Source organism: Pristis pectinata, chromosome 12, assembly GCF_009764475.1.
Source record: "Pristis pectinata isolate sPriPec2 chromosome 12, sPriPec2.1.pri, whole genome shotgun sequence".
NCBI classification, from domain to species: Eukaryota; Metazoa; Chordata; class Chondrichthyes; order Rhinopristiformes; family Pristidae; genus Pristis; species Pristis pectinata.
In genome coordinates, this window is record NC_067416.1 from 12,634,570 (window position 1) to 12,647,414 (window position 12,845).

At 40.4% G+C, this 12,845-nt stretch overlaps 1 protein-coding gene across 2 annotated transcripts in view; it reads left to right on the plus strand.

Moving 5' to 3' along the window:
• The window catches only part of fam204a (family with sequence similarity 204 member A), a 106,389-nt gene that overhangs the window by 4,601 nt on the left and 88,943 nt on the right, over positions 1–12,845 (plus strand). For both annotated transcript variants that reach the window (XM_052027393.1, XM_052027394.1), the window contains exon 2: positions 9,560–9,773. The gene's annotated coding sequence lies outside the window, so the exon portion shown is untranslated. The remainder of the gene's footprint in view (positions 1–9,559; positions 9,774–12,845) is intronic.

Sequence of the window (12,845 nt, forward strand, 5' to 3'; positions counted from 1 at the left end):
TGTCCAAAAATATCTCTCATTCCTGAACAACTGTACACCCCCGGATCACTGGGTTGTAAAATTCTAAAGATTTAGAATTACTCCTCATCGAAGTACTAAATGGCTTACCCCTAACCCTGAGACTATGTTCTCTTGTTCTAGATTTTCCACTCTAAGGAAACAGCATCTACCTGTCAATCTTTCTCAGCATTTTGTACGTCTGAATGATATTACGTCTTGTTTTTCCTCTGAACTCCAAGGACCTCACACTCTCGTCATGGGACAATTTCCTCAAATCTGGTGAATCTATGCTGCATCAAGTCCAAGGCAAGTGTATCTTTCCTTGTATAGGAACCAAAACTGTGTACAGTGCTCCAGGTGTAGTCTCACCAGAGCACGTGCAGTTAGGCAAGAATAGCTCATTTTCCATCCCCTTGCATGAAAGACTAACATACTATTTGACTTCTTATTTGCTTGTAATTTAAGGTCTAATTTTTGTGTTCCATAAAGTAGTACATAAAGATCCTCTGTACATCAATATTTAGTGGTTTCTGACCATTTAAAAAATATTGCTTTTCTATTTTTCACACCAATGTGAATACCTCATATTTACCTACATTATAATTTTACATTATAATTCCTCTTTGTCCACTCACTTGATCTGTCTTTGTCCTTTTGACGACTCTTTGCAAACTCCTCATAGCTCATTTACCCAGCAATAAATGTGGATATGTTGCACTATGCCTTTTAATATGAGTCATTAATTTAAATTGTGAGTGGCTGTGACACAGTGCTGATTTTTTTTTTGTCATTCATTTACACGAAGTGTCACTGGCATTGCCACCTTTGGGCACTGGTAGATTGAAATAGCACATTCTAAATTGGAAGTAATGCCTTAAAGATCTGAGGAAGAAATCTATGCAAAACATTAGCATCTGAAAGAGCAGGAGTTTAGTCTTGGGACAAGATAGCAAATAATACAGAACCTAAAGTGAAATTAGATGTGTGTAAGACATGCTGCGATAGATTATTAACTGTTACTGTGACCTAGCAGACTGCCAGCCCATTGGAGAACTCACCCAATTTCCACTGCATTGATGGAGGATACACTCTGGCCAGATAAAGAGGTGACGATATGTAAAAAAAAAGCTATAATCTTTATGAAGAGCAGTGCAGGCTCAATAACCCATAATACCTATTCCTGCTTCTACCTTTTATGTATCATGTGTTGTAAAAATCTCCCATTGTTGACTGGCATGAAACAGTGAGAAGCACCACACAGTTAAGTTGACACCCATCTGAATCCACAACGCATTGATAGTGGTGAACAGTGACTATTCATCAGTAAATTTTTTGAAGGTATCTGAATATCAAAAAACTTACTTGTGGAAAATAAATTTAATTTTGACCTTGTGCTCTAACATGGCTTGATTGTGATGCTGTGTAAAACTTCCCGAGGGTTGCTGTTTGTTTATGTGTGATTTTTGGCATCACAATCTAAGGTGCTCAAATCAAATTCTGTGAAACTCCATCTGAGAGATGATGCTTGGTTTGTGACACGACTGGACTATTCATACACTTATGTTTTATCTGCAAAGATGTTCAAAATCGCTATTACAGAAGGGGGAAAAAATTAAACATTGTTTGAGAACCAAAGGTTTGCAGTGCCCATACTAAGAAGCTGGGATCACAATAATGGACATGAGAAAAAATATGGTTCTTTGCTAGCAGCAATAAAAAATTATCATACTGATATGATGTTCCTCAGCTGTCAACAGAGCTGCGATAACGTTGTTTGATGATTACTTTCCCATGAATGTTAAACAGCTGGCACTGCAGAGGGAAAGAAGCTTATCAGCACCTAATACTGATCTCTAATTCCTGCCCTTCTTGAACTATCCATTTTCTAACAGCATTAACTGGCAAATTTACATCCAGTCTTAATGCTGCTAAAGAGGACAGGGGATGAAGAGTAAATGACAGCAGTGTAATGAGGACAGCTTTTTTCTCCTTCCCTTTAATGGATGCTGATTTGCACAATGGTCTGTGAGCTAATATTGAGAGCCTACCTGAGCCAGTACTAACTTAAGTGACTAAGGCTTTTATGACAGTCCAAAGCCATGCTAAAAATGTACTTTTGCACTATTCCTGCTTTCAAAGAATAAATCAAATTACATTATAAAAGGAGAAACATGGTTTAAAAATATCAATAGAATTAAAATGTCAGTTAAAATAACACAAGCATGCAATAAGCATTCATAACACTGATATTTGCCTGACATATATTTAAGGTCTATTACCTCTAGTGAAAAGCAGGCAATGCTGCAAATACTGTATATTACAAGCTGTTCAGCAAAAGATAAAGATTAACACTTTGGATAAGATCTCATGTTAGTTCACTCTGAGGTCCAATGATGCTTCTCACCTGGACTCTAGTTATTTCCTTCTATGCTGTATGTTGTCAGTATTTTCTGGTTGGAGATTTCCAGTTCCTGTTTATCTAATTCACTTCTGATGTACCCATTTATTTTAGTGCTGTGCTATAACATATTAAAACAATTCATTCTTTTTATTCCTATCCAAACTTATGTTAAAAGCCTTTAAACTTCTGTCGATTTCTAAAGAATATTAAGACAGCTGAAGCTGTCATTAGATCTGAAGATACAGTCATCAGATCTGATTTTCTGGCTTGCATGCTCAGAGCAGAATTTGTGCAACACAAAGGTTTCACTGCTCAGTGACAACTCACTGGTCAGTGCAGTCTCAGGTGCAGTCTCCTGAGAAGACTCCTAGCTGGCCTTATTTATCCATCACCTAGAACATGTTGGACCAGAGGCTGTTGAAACCAGCAAAGTCAAGAAGGGACAGGAGGTTGTATCCTCTTTAAGGGCTGCTGTTTGCATTTAAAGAGACGTGGAGACTGAAAGCAAGTCATTCAGCCACTTGGTTTAGTTTCTGAAGGAATGATTGACACTAGCTCATGACCTCCATTCACTTTGCTACTGCCTGCACTGAGCACTGATACAACAATGCTTTGCTACCTTAATACTCATTGGTGTTCAAAAGGCATGACATATCGAAGGGAGCACCGCAACACAGATCAGCCAGGGGCAATTGTATAATTAGCGTTTGCTGCATAATTTTTCTATTTTTCTGATTGAGGAATGGAAGAGAAGCAGAATAAGCAGGCAAGCAAAACTTGTGCTAGGGAAGCCATTAACCAATAGAGTTCTCACTATCCCACTTCCACATCTGCAGCTGAACTCTTAAGGGGAATTTTCAACTGAATGTGACCTGCACCCAATGCAAAACTAACTTCTTATGCTCCATCTTTGGCAATCACATGAATTCATTCATGATGTGCATCACTCTCCTACTGTTATAGAGGCTTCAATGGAAACACTTGTGATGGCTGAAAATATCCTTAAATCTCCTACATATCTTCTACAGATGACTTTGAAGCTGCCAGGTCCTGCAGTATTTACATATCTGCAAGACTGGTCATAATGGCACCACAGATGCAAGCAAGGTCGACTTATCTCCAATATATTTTAAAATACTCATCCATATTTGGTGTAGTTTGGGTCTCCTTAAACTTGAAGAATATAGTTCTCTGAGAGAAGGTACAGCAAAGGTTCACTTGGTTTATCCCTAGGATGAAATCGACATTTTATGATATTATGAATTATGGGCCTATATTCTCTGAATATTTAGAAGAATAATTGGAGATCTCAATGAAATATATATTAAAAAAAGCATTTTATGGAGATCTTGACATTATAGATATTCTTCTTCTTTTGCTGTCCCTTGGGATCAAGCAAGACTTCTTTTCATTCCATTTCTGTGGGTTCCACGGTAGCTGACGGGGTCAGTATGGGATTCAGAGATTCAAACCCAGGTGGGGAAGGAGAAGCTCAATGGGGTGAGCAGGTGGGTAATGGGGGAGGTGGTGGGCTTTCCTTCATTTTTGCTGGGTTTCCATGCACTGCCAATGAAGAGACTCAAAGTTCTCAGTGTTGTCTCAGATGCTCCTCCATTTTGAACATTCGCAGGCCAGGGATTCTCAATGAGTCAACAAAGACAGTCAGACAGCACAGAAACAGGCCCTTCAGTCCATGGGGACTGTTGAACCCAATGATACTAATCCCATTTACCTGCATTAGGTCCATAGCCTTCTATGCCTTGGCAATTCAAGTACTTGTCTAAATGCTTCTTAAGTGTGAGAATACCAGTCTCCACCAGCTCCTCAGGCAGTACATTCAGATTCTAAGCATTCTCTACGTGAAAAAACTCCCTCAGATGCCCTCTAAACCTTCTACCTATCTCCTTAAACCTATGCCTTCTTGTCTTAGACACCCCTACCATATGAAAAAGCTCACTATCTACCCTTTCTATCCCACTATTAGAAGCTTTGAGGATATCCTTGAATTGTTTCCTCTGTCCTCCTGGTAATCTCAGAGTAGAATACATGGAGTCATACAGCATGGAAACAGGCCCCTCAGCCCAAATTGACCATGGTGCCCACCAAGCCAGTCCCATTTGCCCACACTTGGCCCATATCCTTCTAAAACCCTCCTATCCATATACTTATCCAAATGGCTTTTAAATGTTGTTATTATACCTGCCCTGATCACTTCCTCTGGCAGCTCGGTCCATATACATATCACTCTCTGCATGAAGAGGTTGCCCTTCAGGTCCCTTTTAAATCTTTTACCTCTTTTGGAAGTCAGGTGTGGGGATGTGACTGATGTTACCTCCCAATTGGAGCTGACTTTGCTGAGGTTGATGGCCTGGAAGAGGACACTGTCATTGCTTTACCTATCCTGCCAATGGATTTGGAGGACTTTGTCAAGACAGTGCCAGCAGTACCCTTCCATCACGGAAGTTGAATAGTTTCCCTGTAAATGAGCTCCACTTCAGCAGAAAGCTATTGGAAGTGAGCTTCAACATTCTGGCAAGTAAGATAGAGAACAGTAAGCAGTTATCTGAGAGCTAGAGGTCATAACAAGATGATGATGAGAACTTTCTTGATACAGAGAGTTGTGAATATTTGGATTTTCTACTCCAGAGAGCCAAGAATGCTCAGTACATTTACAACTGCAATCAAAACAGTCCTGAACATAAAGGGAATTGAGCATATAGGTACATATAGGTCAAAATTCAGACACAATCCTACTGAATGGAGGGGAAGCCCAAAGGGCATATAGTCCATATTTACTATTTCTTAAGATACTTTGATGTTTTGTAAGCATACTTAAATATTAGATCTTCTTACAGGCAATTGCCCTCAGTAATTTTCAGGTGAGTATCCTTAGGCTCATAGATATGATTGAAAGCATACAAATGCGAGCTGGTGGTGGCTAGTCTCACAAGCATGCCTTCCTTCCCCTTAAATATCTTCAATTTGGAAAATGTAAAACATCAATGATATCCACTTATAAGGCACCTTCAAAGATAGTGAAACATCCCAAGGTGCTTCGTAAGTGCATTATCAAGTAAACGTTGACACTGAGCCAAGTAAGGGCAGATGAGCCAATAGCTTGGCCACAGAGGTCAGGGTGGTGTAAAGAAGGAAAGGGTAGATGCATGGACAGGTTTAAGGAAGGGAAATGATTAAAAAATTGTGATGTTGGAAGTCTGAAAAACAAAAATGTTAGAAACGTTCAGCAGGCCAGGCAGTAGCAGTGGAAAAAGAAACACAGGTGATCTTTCAGGTCAAAGCCCCTCGTCAGAATTTCAGCCTGAGATGTATAATCTAGGTCTCTTTCCACAGATGCTGCCTGACCTGCTGAGTGTTTCCAGAACTTTCTGGATTAAGAAAGGAGTAGATTTATAGGTTTGTAGAGTTACACAGCACAAAAACAGGCCCTGCAGCCCAACTCGTCCATGCCGACCAAGATGCTTATCTGAGCTAATCCCATTTGCCTGCATTTGGCCCGTATCCCTCTAAACCTTTCCTATCCTCATACCTCTCCAAATGTAGTTTAAACGTTAGAATTATACCCGCTTCCACCAGCTCCTCTGGCAGCTTGTTCCAGATATCCACCACCATTCCTGTGAAAAACTTGTCCCTCAGATCACCTTTAACTCTTTTCCCTCCCACCTTAAACCTATGCCCTCTAAGTTTTAGACCCCCCTACCCTGGGTAAAAGACTGTAACTCTCTACCCTATCTATTCCCCTCATTATTTTATAAACCTCTATAAGGTCACCCCGTAGCCTTCTTCACTTCAGAGAAGACAGTCCCAGCTTGTCCAATCTCTCCTTATAACTCAAGCCTCTAGTCCAGGCAAGATTTCTGAGAGTCATTTCTACACCCTCTCTAACTTAATCACATCCTTAATCAATTTTGGAGGTTAAGACCCAGAAAGCTGAAGGCATGGCTGCCAGTGATGGAAAAATGAAAAACTCCATCATTTCCTTGATTTGTGAATATCAAGGGACTCTTCAACTGATAACTCGCAAACTTGCATGAATTTCCATGGAAGTTACCATAAAATCCGCTTTTCATATCTCCTCCTATTTTGATGTTCCCGCGGCTTAGATAAATTCCAGTAAACACTTCAATTACAGACCGCTTTCCAATAAGTTTGTAGGCAGTATATTCAGCTATTTTCATTTCAACTTAACTATTCCCTGTCGATACTAATGGTGATATCAAAGAAGCTCAGTAGATAAGAAACAAAAGAATAAAGACATCAGATAAAAATAATCATCTCTAAAGAGACTGAAAGTGGAAGAAAAATTCAGAACCGTGTTAGTCTCTTAAGAATTTTATCAGAGGAATTTTTCTTTACACCCACTCTAGATAGGCAAACAGAAAAGATTGCAGCATCTCATTCTAAACAAACAGCAAATCATGCTGTGCTTTATTAAAATCCATTAAAATGCATTTAATTATTGAAGTGAAATCCTTACACCGTTGGTGCGTGAGTGCGTTACACTAGCCTAGGACCTGAAAGAAGATTGCATACTGCACATCTTGGGAAACAATCTCATAAAAGAATTCACTGATTTCCCGACACTGGGACTAAGCCAGCATTACAACATGTTGTTTGTGTCACAACACGAGTGAAGTTACAAAAATAATCAAGGTAATGCATCTTTTTTTTCAGCAAATTTATAAACTGCTAATAAAATTGAACATGAAAGCAGCCATTCCAGTATTCTTTGTCCTAGGCAGTCCTTCAAGATTGAGGATGACTTGCTTCCAATCCAGATCCATGGTTGATGTGGCCAGTGTGGGACCCACAGACTCTTTGGGGCTAGGGGTTCTTAAAAGGGAGGTTGGGTGGGTTGTTTGGGATGTTGTGCTCACTTTCTGCTACCTGTGCGCAGCTTCTGTCTGACTCCATCAGGGTGTTCCCTGCCTTCCTGGATGCTCCTTCCCCATGAGGTGGGGAGTAAGATACAATTTTTCAGGCAGCTTTTGGGAATGATCTTGAAGCATTTTCTTTGAACTCCTGCAAACTGATAGCTCAGTGTGAAAGGCTTGTTTTGGGACTCTGGTGTCAGACATGTGGATGATGTGGCCACCCAGCTGAGTTAGTTGGGCCCAATCAGAGTGTCAATGCTGGTTCATCTGTCCTGCCATAGAGGATTTTACAGAGACAGGGGTGGCGGTACTTCTCCATAGCTTTGTGGCTCTCCAGAGCTTCCGTTAATTGTCTGAAGCATACAAGAAAGTAAGGATCATTGCTAGAACATGACCTTGGTGCTGGGGTTTGAGATCCCAAACTTCAGTCTTTTCCTCTGTTAGTCAGTTTGTGCTTTGGCACTAAAGCACTGCTGAATTTCATCATCAATGTCTGCCTTTGATGAGAGGCGGTTCCCAAGGTGATCCATATTTTCCAATCACGGAACTTGATTGCTGGGGACAGTGATATGACCAGGAGGAAGATTGATAGAAGGCCTTTGTCTTCCTGCTATTTAGTACAAGATACATTTATGCATTCGACAATGACCTGGAGCTCAAATGTACCCATACATCAGTGTCATCTGCATCCTGTAAAAAGATAACCTTGTTTCTGGAACAGAGATGATGAAGGTTGAGGAGCTTCCTGTTTGTCTTTTAGAATAACTCAATGTTAGCAGGAGGTTTGTAGAAGATGGGATGCAGAATTCTAGATCACATCATGTAGCAGACATCGACAAATTTTTGAAGATGACCAAATTTAAGATTTCTCCATAATTCCTCTCTCTACTGTGAGGTTGAGAAAAGCCCATGGGACACAGGTACCATGTAAAAACTTCACTGATTTCCTATTTGCCCAATCCACACCAGTATGAGGGAATACATAATCATTGAAATCCATTCCCCTCTTCACACTACCTCCAAACATATCTTCATCAATTTTTCCCATCAACCTTAACTCTGTTTCTACCTGCACATTGGCTGGCTGACCTGCAGAGTATTTCGAGCATTTTCTGTTTTTATTTCAGATTTTTAGCTACTACAGTATTTTGCTTTTGGATTGGAATACATGGCGTTCAGAAGAATGGGAAGTGGTCTTATTGAAACATGTCAAATCCCAAGGGGGACTAACAAGATAACTGCTGAAAAGGTGTTTCTTGAGGTGGAGAGATCCAGAACCAGAAAGCATAGTTTCATAGTAAGGGTTTGTCCCATTTAAGACTAAGGTAGAGGATTACTTTCTCAACAGGTTGTGAATCATCGGATTTCTCTATTCCAGAGAGCCAAGGTGGCTGAATTGTTAAGTTTATTTGAGAACATTGGATACCCATTAGCCACTGGGGGAACTGGCAGGAAGATGGAGTTGAGTCAGAATCAAACCAGTCATGGTCTTATTGAATAGAAAGGAGGGTGGGGGGAAACATACGTCTGGTTCTCCATGTTCTCTCCACATCTGGTGGCCATTCCTTCAGCTGCCAAGGCCCTAAAGCTCTGGTGTTTTCTCCCAAAAACCTCTCTAAAATCTCTCTTTTACTCTTAAGATGCTCTGAGCCTTAACTCTTTGACTGAGCTTTTAGTTACCTACCTCAATGTAAAAGAAGGAAAACATCTGTGTGTATATGGTACCTTTCACATAACCAAGTGCTTTGTATGATTTACTTCTAAAGCGTGATGACCTTTGCGACGTGGGAGATGTGGCAGCCAATTTAAGCACAGCAAGCTACTCATCTAGCTCAATATCAAATTTTGTTTGACGAAGCACCTTGGGATGTTTACCATATTAAAGATGCTACATAAGTGCAAGTAATAATTGTTCCTGCCTGTCTATTTACAAAGAAGGGGACTGAAGTCATGCTTGGATGTTCACTGTGCTGCCAGCTATCAGACTGGTTGTAATTTTAACTGTGGAATATTCTTGCTGTCACTGAGCCATATTAATTCATATAATTAGGAGCATATAATTGTATGAATCAGACAGACTAAATGATATTTGAAAATTCAAAATATAGCACAGGATATTAAAGCACAGTTGTTTTTTCACCATTTTACACCACAGTATTTGGAGGACGTTAGTAAGGACGTGTTCAGTGGACATTATTTTAAAAGATACTTAGTGAACAAAGCTTGAAGTACTATCAAAGATATTTGTCCTTTCTACCTTTTCTAGGCCTCTGAAATGAAACAATACAGATCTTTCCAATTTAATTTGCAACTGCCTACAAAACCAGAGCTATCCTGAGCACAAGGACAGATATCCTGCTACTACGCTCATTGTTTACATCACATTGGAATGAGGTCAAGTTCTATTTCAGTGTACTTCAATAGACTGACGTCTGAGCACAACAAGGGAGTGCCGTGACTTTGGAATGCACTTAATGAAGGTGAGGTGTTAAGCTGAATCTTGCCTTCCAACTACTTTGATTCTGGATGATGTTAAAATTCAAGGAAAATCTGTTCTTTCACGATTTACTCCTTGACCTCTGGCACAGCAACTCCGAGGTACTTATCCTCATCATCAAATCCACGCATGGTCTTGTTTCATGTTCCGTCTGAAGTCTTCTCCAATCGTACCACACAGCACATTTTCACTCTGGATCATTGTATGCTTTAGCTTAGGTTGGTAACACAACCCTCGACCAACAATGCCCCTAAGGCCTGGGATGTTCCAAAATATCCACTCTGCTTTAATCTTGATGTCCCCATCTTAAAAATCCTCCTCAAAACTTACTGCTTTGATCACATCTTCAGTCAGCTCAAGGGTCTTACCCCCAGGTTTGTGCTTTCTGTCCACTGAATGCCCCCTCATGAACCTCTAAGATGCTCAGGGACATTATATGAAAGGGAGTATATAAATGTAATTGTTATTTCAAAACGAATGCTATTATTTACACATATGATTTACATTAGTTTGTCAAATCCACTAAATAAATGACAGATAAACAGTAATGTATACAAGTAGCTAAAGGAGAGAGCTTTATCCTATTTAACAAAGTCATTAGGGAAATTACTTCGGTCTTTTGTGTAGAGTACAGTCAGCACATTCTTGTCTTCAGTCTCCTATATCTGAACATCACCACAGAGCTTAATACAAGAAGACAGGAATTAATTAAATCCTTTTGGGCATCTGGTGATGCATTATAAAAACAAACAAAAAAATAGTGGATGTGATATAATCTCAGCACAGGCTTTAATTAACATCAGAATGACACTTACATATGAAAAATTATTAATACACACCAATATTGTGTACAATCTCACTGAATAAACAGTGAGGAGTAAATGTGAAAAGGCCATGAAACTTACAAATGTCGCAGTGCATTACCAGGAATACTGGGCTGCTGCAGCTTGTATTCCCATGTTTACACCTGTGTTCAAATGCATGAATAATTCCTGAAGGAAAATACAAGAAAATTGTGGATTTTCGTGAAAAGATATGAACTGAAAATATCAAAGATGATGACCATTTCTAGGTTTGTCTCATGTATAAATAAAAAGGAGGAAGTCATATTTATATGGTTCCTTTCATTTCCAGAGAGGAGGATGAAGAATTGAAAGGAACGGTGGGTCGCATTTATTAGTGAACTATGAGCTCTCTCTGTGAAACCAATTCAGCCTCATTAATAATTAACAGTTTTACATGCAACTCTTCTGCAAAACATTGTGGTAAAAGTTGATTTTCGCAGTTATTTCACACCCTTTTCCTTGTCTTTCCATATTTCCCATTATGTGAATTTAAGTACTTTCTAAGGGAGAATCCCTTCTGAGTTATGCAGGGAATCTACAGCTCCAGTAACAGGTTTAACGTCTCTGCCATAATGTTTGCAACAAGTGATTGTTTCCCCCTCTCGCACTGTTACTTCTCGTTCTCTCCCCATTCCTGGCCTCTTATTTCTTGAGCATCAAACACTGGATGAGTAAAACTTTCCGCAATCCAAATGCTGGGATATTGGGAGACCAAAGTCATTGCCTTCAGTAATAAGAATAGAAAATGGTGGGAACATCCACCATTTACGGAGAGAAAATTAGAGTTAATATTCATTGTCTTTGGTCCGTCACAAACTCTGTTCCCCTGCCACTGACTCCAGCCATCTCTGTCACCACTGAAATGTAACTAGATTGTTCACAAGGTGAATGTCACATTGGACCCAGATGTCTACTTCCACCCCTGCAGTATCACCGCACTGGACTATTGCCTCCACACATTTGCTGCTGAAACCCTCATCTCTTTCTTCGTTACTATTCCATTGCACTTGTGACTGGCTGGCCTGCCTTATTTTGTAAATTTGAGGTAATCTAAAACTCTACTACCCCTGTCCTAGCTGGCATCTGTTCATCTATTCTTCTCCTTAAGCCATCCCTCGGGATCGAGGATGGCTTACTTCCACTCCAGATTTATGGGTTCTGAGGTGGCTGATGAGGTCAATGCAGGATCCACAATCTACTTATTCAAGGGACGTGGGCTTTGCAGGCCGAGCCAATATTTAATTGCCCATCCCTAGTTGCCCTTGAGAAGGTGGTGGTGAGCTGCCTACTTGAACCGCTGCAGTCCTCAATGTGTAGGTATACCCACAGTGCTGTTAGGAAGAGAGCTCCAGGATTTTGACCCAACGATGGTGAAGGAATGGCAATATATTTCCACGTCAGGATGGTGTGTGACCTGAAGGCAGCTTCCTGGTGGTGATGTTCCTATGCTTTTGCTGCCTTTGTCCTTCTAGCTTGTAGAGTTCGTGGGTTTGGAAGGTGCTGTCTAAGGAGTCTTGGTGAGTTACTGCAATGTATCCTGTAGTTGGTACAAATTGGTGCTACTATGTGCTGGTGGTGGAGTGAGAAGCCACAGAATCCTTTGTTTGCTGACCTACACTAACTCTCAATTAAGCAACACATTATAAGATTTTAAAATCCCAATCCTTGCTTTCAAATCTCCCCATTGCCTCATTGCTCCCACAACTCGTCCATCCCTACAAGACTGTGGTATCTGCACTACTACAATTCTGGACCCTTGCAGAGGCCCAGATTTAATTGATCCATCACTGACAGTTGTGCCTTCAGCTTCCTGGCCCCTAAGGTTTAGGATTTCCTTGCTAAACATCTTCCTATCCCTCCTCGTTTAACTTACATCTTAAAACCTACCTCTTTGACCAGCCTTTTGATCACCTCTGTTAAAATGTAGCTTGGTGTCAAACTTTGCTCAGTAACACTCCAGTGAAGTGCACTGGGGCATTTTACAATTAAAGTAATGTAGAAAATAACAGCACGAGTAGACCATTCGCCCTTCGAGCCTGCTCTGCCATTCCATACGATCGTGGCTGCATTACACGTGATGTGCAAAGGCAAGTTGTTGCAGGGTTTGTCTTTGTTGTATGAAATCACTCGTTTTCAGCTTCAGAGTTTGTGTCAACACTTGGCAGCCAGCCAATACCATCTCGGGGAATATTCACCACCAATGCCTTTTT